We start from the raw sequence: 9,708 nt of genomic DNA on the forward strand, positions 1-9,708 counted from the left end.
GACTCCTCAACTCTTATCTGGAATTGTAGAACTTAGGGTCGAAAAGAGATGGTGACCCAGAAATCAAGGTGGAGGGTGAGCCCTTCTATGCCCACAGGGAAGGGAGGGACTGGAGAGTCAAGCCTTCTGGACCCTGGGTCCATCTGCCTCCCAGGCACTTCTAGATGTCCCGTGGGTATCTAAATGCAGCATACCCCTATATGCCCTCTTCGTCCTTCCCACAACCTGCTCCTCCCTTCAGGCCCTCTGAAGGGCACCACTACCTACCCAGTCTCCTCCTAGTCCTTGCCCAGCTAACCCATACAGTCCCCAAGGCCAGGCGGTCCTCCCTCTGAAATACGTCCTGTGTTCATTCTTCCCACCCCACTGTAGCCCAGACCACCAGCATCTTTCTTGCTGACTCTGCAGCAGCGTTCTGTCTGTCTCCCTAACATCAGCCTGTCTGCTTCCAGTGCATTCTCCTCCCAGCTGCCAGGCTTATCATTCCTTCTCTTTATTTGTTAAAGTGGGTGGTAGTCTGAATAACGGCTTCCCAAAGATGTCCATATCCTAATTTCTGGAACCTATGAATATGTTACCTCACATGGCAAAGTGTACTTTGCAGATATGATAAGGATCTTGAGATGGGAGAGATTATCCTGGATTATCCAGGTGAGCTCAGTATAATCACAAGGGCCCTTATAAGAGAGAGTCATGGAAGGGTCAGAGTGGGAGGAGATGTGATGATGAAAGCAGAGGTCAGAGAGATTTGAAGACAGTATACTTCTGGCTTTGAAGATAGAGGAAGAAGCCATGAGCCAACGAATACAGGTGTCCTCTAGAATCTGGAAAAGGCAAGGGAACAGATCCTCCCCTAGAGCCTCCAGAAGGAACCAGTCAGTTGACCCCTTGACATTAGCCCAGTGAGACCCATTTCAAACTTCTGACCTCCAGAACTGCAAGATAATAAATTCATGTTGTTTTAAGCCACTGAATTTGTGGCACTTTGTTGTATCAGCAATAGGAAACTAATACAGTGGGTTTCAAATAGGGTTAGGTGTATATACATGCATTTATCCAATTAAAGCTATTTCATTTGAAACAAAAATGACTGCCCAGATTCCCTGGATGTCTATCTGAGTGACTTCAGGCCAAGCTCTCTGAAAAGAAGACTCCCTCTGGCCAAATTTGCTTCTTAAAGGCACAGGCAATTTGATGGTGTTCTGAGTCTGTCATCCTGGTGTGGTAACCAATCCAGAACCTGACACGGCCCAGGGCATCACCTACTGAGGAAGGCCACACATTGCTAACACCACCTCATCAGTCTTCTGTTTAAGATACTTCCAGGGCTTCCTTTTGCCTTTAGGATCCATTGAAACGCCAAAGCATGGCTTCCAAAGCCCAGCCCAGCGAGCTCCCGTCCACCTCCTCATCCCCGTCCCCTGATTGGTGCAATTCCTGGAACCCAAGTCTTTCGCTCCCACCCCAGGCTCTTTCCCACAGGGTTCCCTTTACTTCGAGTGTAGTTTCAGCTCCTACTGCCCCCTCTGGCCAGTTTCTATGAAAACATGAGACACATTTTTCTGGGACAGAAGTCATCTCTTAGAGCAGGACTTGTTCCTGCCAAGAGCAGCTGCCCCTGACCAGCAAGGCAGGTCTGCCCAGGGTGAACAGCCCAGGCTGTAGGGACAAAAAAACCCAACTGTGGTTTAAAGAACTTGTGCACATGTGTGTGACAAGGTTCCAAGCTAGCTTACCTGACTCCTAGAGTTGCCAGAAGAGACTCCTAGGCAGCTCCTCCCACCCTGGGCTGGATCCAGCAGCCCATTCTTAATTAGAGCCAATGTATGTCCAGGCTTCCTGGGACTTGTCACTTGTCCCAGGGCATGTCAGTGGTTACCTGTTTCAATCCGAGCTCTGCCAGTCACCAGCTGGGCAAATTCCTTAACCTCTCTAAATCTCAGTTTGCTCCTATGTGAAACAGGGATAACAATAGCTACAGCATAGAGCCATGATGAGGCCTAAAAATGTGGTCCTGCCTATGAAGCACACGGAATGTCCCATTGGTAGTGGACATTGATACGTATAAACTAGACCCTACTTGTCTTTCAATCAGGAAATGATCCTCTCCATTTCATTAACAAATGGAGTTAAATTTTAATTATCAAATGCACCTGGTGGGATGCGGTTAGCCACAGCTCTTGCTCTCTGGGTCCATTTTGTCTGGGTCACAGGACACTTTCCAGTGGGCCTTGGATGAGTCAGCCCATCCACTTGGCTTGTCCCCATGGCCACCAGCATCTCTTGCCCTGGCAAACATAGCGCCCTCATGACTGGTCTTTCGCTTCCACTGCGGGCTCCCCATCCCCATCAGTTCGTTCTCCTCACAGCCTGTGGCTGTCTTTAAAAAAAAAAAAAAAGAAGGAAAGAAAAAAAGGCAAACTGATTATTTTACTTCTTGCTACAACTCTCAATGACTCTCCCTGCTCCCCAGGGAGCAGTATTTCGATATACCATGAAATTAGAATAAAAACCTTCTCCAAAACCTCCCTTGCCCCCTGGCTCCAGCTGACCTCTGCAGCCTCCTGGCCTCCCTTTCCTTGAAGGACCAGACTCCCTCTTATACTAGGGGCCTTTGCATGTGATGCTTTTGCTACCTGGAACATCACTTCCTCCAGGAAACCTTTCTCTGACCCTCAGAATAGAAGAGGTCACAAGACTCTGCTGTCTAGTTCCTTCTGTCAGTAGTGGCTCCTTGATTGTATAGTGATCTGATTAGGGGCTGTCCTCCAGCCAGACACAGAGACCACAAGGGGAGGAATACTTATCTAACTCACCATGGCTTCCCTAAGCATGGAGCCTGGAACACAGTAAGCACTCAATAGATGTTTGTTGAATGAACGAAGGAGGGAACAAACAAATGAAAGGATAGAGCTACTTATAGGAATTCTTTTGTGAAGCCTTTTGTAAGGTAAATAATACCTGTTGAATCATTTTTGGTGTAAAAATTGACTTTCCTATATTACTGTCCCTTCATCATAGTAAATCTATTATTTCCATGTCCCTTGTAAAGATTTTTTTTATTTGCTACATTCAAGACATTTTCCTCCCATTAATTTTTCCTTGTTAAGTAGTTTTTGTGACCATTTTATGCTTTAAGAAAGAAGTGCCATTTGGTATTTACAATATTCTCTCAGCTTCCTTGGTGAGAAGACTCTGGCAGCTTTCTCACTGTTGACTCTGACCAGTGCAGCTTGGAACACGATGTCATCCCTCCAGAACTCTCTCAGACCTAGATAAAACTTATTCTGTGTCTCCAGTTAGGAACAAGGTGTTTGGAAACAGCACCTTATGCAACAGAGATGATGCAGGGCCATCCCTCGGAGGCAAATGAAATAAAGATCATGGCGTGTGGAGAATGTATTCACAGTGTCCTAGGAACCAAAGATTTTAAAGCTTCTCTGCCAGTAATTCAGTTTTTATTTTATGTTTCTTGGAAAATGGAAGGCCTGTATTTACCACATGTGTTATCTCAGATGCAGACAGGGGAAAAAAAAAAAGGTATCCTGCGCTAATAAGGATTTCCATGGCAGCCCGGTCAAAGCTGCCCTCTTTGCAACTGGCCTCCACCTGGCCCTGCACGTGCTCCCCTGGGAGGGGTTTCTCTATTCAGCATGATATCTGTCTTTTTGCTTCCTCATTTCTATGGGGAATGGTACATGCATACAAAGTCATTGACTATTCTTACTTTATTTCAGAAATGTGCAGGGCTGAGGCACCTGAAATTTTCCTCAAATACTTTAAAGCAAACTATGTGGCAGAACCCCTCATGCCTGCTCCCAGAGGAATTTCCTTTGAGTGTTCATATCTCGAAAGCTTATGTAACCTGACACAATTATCTAAAAAGCCTTGGAATCCGAAAGAACAGAGATATGAGCTAGGAATGAAGGTTGGAGCTGGGAAAGAAGTGTTCTCCCAGCCTGGGGACTGGGTCATACTTCACTATGACAATGCACAATTCAACTTCCAAAGAAAAATGTTAACCCCTGGCACTGTGACCAGTGGGTACCCTCGCTTATCTCTCTGAACAAGGAATCTCTTGATGAGGTGCTCGAGGGGCATTACAAAGCCTTAGACCTGGCTGGCGGTTAAAAATATTTCTATAACCATCTTGAGCAACTGGTCTTCCCAGGATGAAAGCAAGAGTGGCTTGGGCCCCTTCTAGAAGACAACCCTCTCCACTAACTCAAAGATCAACCCATCCTGAGAGTTGGAGTCTCATGCCAGTGGTTAGCGCTGCAAAGGAGGTGTGGAGTGAGCTCTGAAATCCATATTTTCACCAAGTGATTGGTCCAGGTGATTTTGACTCAAGCCCAGCTCATTCCCCAACTCAGGGGAGAGGGAAGGAGATGAGGACAGAAACTGTAAGTGCAGACCTAAAATCAGGACTCCACGGGGAGATGACCCTGCCATGTGCCCGAAAGCCCTCGTGCCAAGAAGCTTCTTTCTCCTCTCTTTGTTTTCACTTTTAGAAATCCCAGCCCCACTTGCTATTTGCATACCAGCGGTGAGGGACCTCCAAGGAGAATAGGCACCACTCATAGGTGGTTGGCTTTTCAAGGAATTTGCTGGAGAAAATTGGAGGCAGGGCAGTGAACAAAACCCCCTCCATCTGGTTTCAGTTTATTTGAAAAAACAACACACACAGGCCTCCCCACCAGCAATCAGAAAACAGCCACAGCTCCCCAAGGAGGGTGTTAGCCACAAGGGGTGGGACTGAATTATGTATATGCAAATAAATTAAACCAGCCAGCCAACAGCAACTAATTTTTGTATCTTTTGCAGTTGTTCTGCCAAGAAAAGGCCTGAATCAGGGTGATGGAAGTTGTAAGGAAGCAAGTTTTGGAATTAGTTTTAACAACTTGCCTTAATTCTACCATTGGGAGACATGTTTCTAATCCAGAAGCAAATTTTATTTTATTTTATTTTATTTTATTTAAAAAAATTTTTTGGAGCAGAAAAAGTTTTATCACAGGGCCAAGCAAGAAAAATGGGTGGCTCATGCTCAAAAACCCTAAACTCCCAGAAGCAAATTTTAAAAGGTTGATAGTCTTTCACCTGGGTGTTGCCCACTGAATAATGCCAACCTCCTAGGCTGAAGGCCAAGGGGCAGTGCTGCCTGATGGTTGGGAGCAGAGTGTCTGGACGGCTGAGTGACCTAGGGCATGTCACTGAATCTCTCTGAGTCTGTTTTCTTATGTATAGAATGGTTGTACCTGCTTCATAGGGATAATGTGAGGGTAGTAAATAAAATTAAGTATAAGATAGTCAAACACAAGGACTGGCACACAGCAAGCACATAGTAAATGTGGCAGAGGATTATGAATAACTCAGAGCCTCACTGCAGGACCCAAGAAGACCAGTTTCACCTGGAGTCAGCCAAGCTGTCCCAGCAAGTGTTCTCAGCTGGGGCTTGCCTTTCCCCTGGGGCTGGTCCAGAAAACCCTTTAGAGCAAATTCTCTTAGTGTTTTCCAAACTCGAGGGCCCTAATCCCCAAATACCTGCCTTCAATCCTGGAAGCAAAAGAAAAGAAGTTCAGAGAAGGGTGCTGGACACGGTTTGAAAATGCAAGTGATACTCCTGGCTTCCTGCATTTCCCCATCCCTTCTCCCCAGTAAGTGAAGGGCCTGACTTCCAGGTGCACAGCCTAGAGGAGAGGGATGGGGGACTCAGTTCATGCCCAGTGAGTTGGCAGTCTCCCAGGCTCTTGTGCCACGTGAGTGATGTGCTGGGGACCATGGGCACCCAGCTACCTCTGGGCTCAGCCCTCATATGTCCACAAGCACTTCGGGCTGTTTATCCAAAACAGACCTTTGCTTCTGTCCCTCGTAGGGATGCACCAACAGGACTCCCGGCCTCCCCTCTTTCCTTGTCCCCAAACCCATTTCCTGGCCAACTGGGACAGGGGCCTTATTTGCTCAAGACCATTCCCAGCTCTCCTTTGCCCTCAGAATGAAGTCTAAGAGGGCACATGTGGCAAACTTAGCTCTGCATTAACAGAGCCAGACTTCGGGCTCTGGTACACTTGATTTTGAATCTTGGGGCTGGTCCAAGATTCAAACTTAAGTGAACCTGAGTTTGAGACCTTGAACAACTTTCCTAGCCTCCGGAAGCCTCAGGTTCCTTGAATGTAAAATAGTAATGATGATACCCACTACAAAGGGCTATTGTGAGGCTTCTGCACCCCAACACAGGGCTTGGGACAGAGCAAGAGGTTTGGAGGGCAGTGCATGGAATGAAGATTGAGGATGAGGTAGGAGGGGTCGGCTGCCAGAACTAGGGAAGATGATGAGACCAATTTTGGACATGCTGAGTGTAAGGGGCCTATAGGTGTCCACGGGAGGCATCTGGGGGCAGCTGGACATGTGGGCCTGGAGTTAAGAGCAAGGCCTTGGCTGGAAAGAAGCATGGGAGTCGCCAGTATGTGAGTAGGAAGATGAGCTCATGGTGGGGGAGGGACTGAGTATGAGGCTTCCACAGCCAGAGGTTCACCCACAGGGAAGAGAAGCTTGTGAAGGAGGCTGAGAGGGAGAGCCAGAGAGGTAGGGGGAGAGCCAGAGAGGTAGGAGGAAACCCAGCAGCAGTGGCTTTGCAGGTGCCAAAGGGAGAAAGGGCCTGGGGTACTGAGGAGTTAACTGAAAGCAGAGGTGTATCCATGGTATGTGAGGACTAGGATGTCATTCATTGGTGACCCTGGCGTGGTCAGGAGTGGGAGCTGACTCAGAGCTAGAGTGGGGAGAGGAGAGTGGAGATGGTGACTATAGACAGTTTTTGAGAAATGCGGCTGAGAATGGTGGGGGGGAGCATGAGAACAATGCTTGGGGAAAGGGATATAGGATTGAGTGAGAGAAGTTCTTTATTGCGATTACCAGAGGGAGAGGCCAGAGCCGAGCCAGCGTGCATGCTGCTGGGAGGGAGCCAGTGGTTAGTTATTACAGCCACAGTGCCCAGCACAGGGCCCGGCATGAAGTAGGAACTCAATAAAAGTACTCCCTGTGAGGATGGGGAGGGATGGGGTCTGGAACTTGGGTGGAGAGATTGGCCATTGGCAGGAAGAGGCTCCCCTCTGCCATTGTGCCAGGAGGGAGGAGTGATGGGGTGCCAGGGGGTAAGCAGAATACAAGGCAGGGCCTCCTTGGGACTCTGCTGCCTCTGAACCTGAAGATGAGCTCGTGGTGGGGGAGGGACCGAGTGTGAGGCTTCCACAGCCTGACCACAGAGGAAGGATGAGGAGGTGATAAGTGAGTGCTTGGCTCCAGAAACCTGGTGTGGTCAGGGAACAGAACATGAGCTCTTAGAGACTGCCACTTGGCACGCCCCATCCTGGATTTCTGTTCCTACCATCCTCAGGTCCAGCGGTCACCTTCCCTGTACCCCTTTCAGAGCCATGCCCTCCCCCAAAGGCCAGCAGATGGGGCCAGTGAGCTGCCGGGCTCGGCGGGAACAGACCGGAGCCAGCTTGCCAGCCACCCCCCACCCCACCCCCGCCGCCACCTCACGGCCCTCCGGAGCCTGGGGCACAGGGGGTGGGGGGTTTGGCTCACCAGGTTTCTGACTCAGTGGGTGGCGAGGGGTGAGACTAAGGACGAAGGAAAACTATGGGTTGAGGGCTTAGGGGTGGGGTGGCTCAGGGGCTCCGCTCCTTCCACTTGCCCTTCATTCCTCTGCCCCTGCCAGGCCCTGCCTTATCTGCTGGGGCTCCTGCCGTCTGCCCCCACCCCCTTCCCTTCTCTTCCCTAGAGGACCCTGCCAGCCCAGACTCTTGGTTCTGGCAGAGGCTGGTTCTCTGCCCTTGGGCAGGCACAGCCTGGCACCAGGCCTCAGACAGGGCTGGGCCAGCCCCTCCCAGTCATGACTGCCTGAACCACCTTCTTTCTACTTCCAGAATGTCTCCACCTGATGAGAGGTAAGGGGTCAGCTGCTGAGGAGGTCACAGGGGGCTGGCGCATAGATCCTGGGAAGGAGGCCTGACCGCCTAGCCTCCTGGCCACCTGGCCTAGGAAGTAGGATGAATTTCTGGAGGGGTGAGTTAAATAAAAATGTGACAGATCATCCAGTCCCACGAGACCCAAACCATGCAAGACTAATATTTCTGTCTAAGGTGGCACAGTGTCCCAGAAGCTGAACAGGCAACACCTCCAGCCCATCCTAGCCATCCTATACTCCACAACCAAAGACAATTCCCTACATCCCCTCTCAGCAAGTCTCTCTCCCCATCGTGGGCTTCCCAATGAGTCAGGATCCTTCATGTTTCCTCCCCAGGACAGCGTAAGATCTTGTTTCTCAGACTCTGTTTTCACCTTGCTTTCCCACTTCCACCTCCCTACCCTTTGACTCCTGCTCTGGCAAGCGCTGGCACTACCTGTGTGGCCTTGACCTTGAAAGCTGCCTGGGACCCCTCTTCCTCTCCTCTACATCCCCTCTGCAGTCCCAGGGGGAAGCCCTTAAGGGTCGGAAGCTGGAGAAACCACAGCCAGACTCTCAGTAGGATAACTAGAGCTGGGAGGGGGGCGTCCCACCAACCCAGGGTCTACAGCTCAGATCAGGAGGCCAGGTCAAGGGTGCCGTGTCCACCTCTGAGACTGGGACACAGATTCAGGACAACAGGAGTCAGCAGGTTTTGGAGAGTGAATGTTTCCCTGAGTGTCCAGAGAATGGACCCAAGGGAGTCACTGAAAACACACACAACACACACACACATACTTACACGCACATACAGGATTATGGCACAGGGAGAGACATGTCATTTGTGTATGGACAAGCTATGGAGCCCACGGACACGAGTGTACACAAATACAGGCATACACAGGCACACAGGGTCATGTACCCAAAGTCAGGCACACACACCCTCCCCAGGCAAGTGCTGCCTCCCTGGGCCAGGGCTAGCTTGTAATCTGTACTTACAGGAGGAGAAATAGGTGGAAGCACAGAAGTGGCTCCGGGAAGGACATGGGTCCTTCACCTTCCCCGTAAGTGGGTCTGACTCCCAGCCCATCCCTGAGACTCCCCTGGCTCATCAGGGGGCCATGCCTGTATGGCAGAGAAGGCTTTGGAGGAAGCATTGCCTTGAAGCCCTGGCACAGAGGCTGAGCATCTAAGATAGAGAATGGGCAACAGGATTGGGAGGGGTCCATGACCTCCGAGGACCTAGTGCGGGCATGGATGAAGCATTGGGCAAGGGTCCATAAGAAGCAGGGACCCCTCTGCCATGGGCTGACCTACTGACCTCACCACAGGACCTGGCAGCAAGGTACTGGCACCAATTCCTAGTGCCTGCAGAGTCTGGCATGGATGCCAAGCACAGGGTGCCAGACACTGGGGTGGGCAAGGTAGGGGGCCATTGGGCCCCGCATCAACACAGAACTTCATACACACAGGCAGGGAAATGCACCCACATGCACTTATTTTATACCCTGGGGAATCCTAAGAGCAGGGCAGGGATCACCCTGTCCTAGAGGCTGCCCTCACCGACTCCCCAGGTGTCCCCACTGGCCTGGCTCTTGGAGTCCCTGGGGTTGGAGGGTGGGCTGGAGTTAATGGGAGGCCTAGATGCTTCCTCAGAACCGCGCCTCCACACACCCGCGCCCACACATATACACTTGTGTGGCAGGAGGAGGTGGGGTTGCTGCATCCCCAGGGCTGGAAAGTGGAAGGAAGGGGGAAGGCGG

Source organism: Balaenoptera musculus, chromosome 19 (genome assembly GCF_009873245.2).
Source record: "Balaenoptera musculus isolate JJ_BM4_2016_0621 chromosome 19, mBalMus1.pri.v3, whole genome shotgun sequence".
NCBI lineage: Eukaryota > Metazoa > Chordata > Mammalia > Artiodactyla > Balaenopteridae > Balaenoptera > Balaenoptera musculus.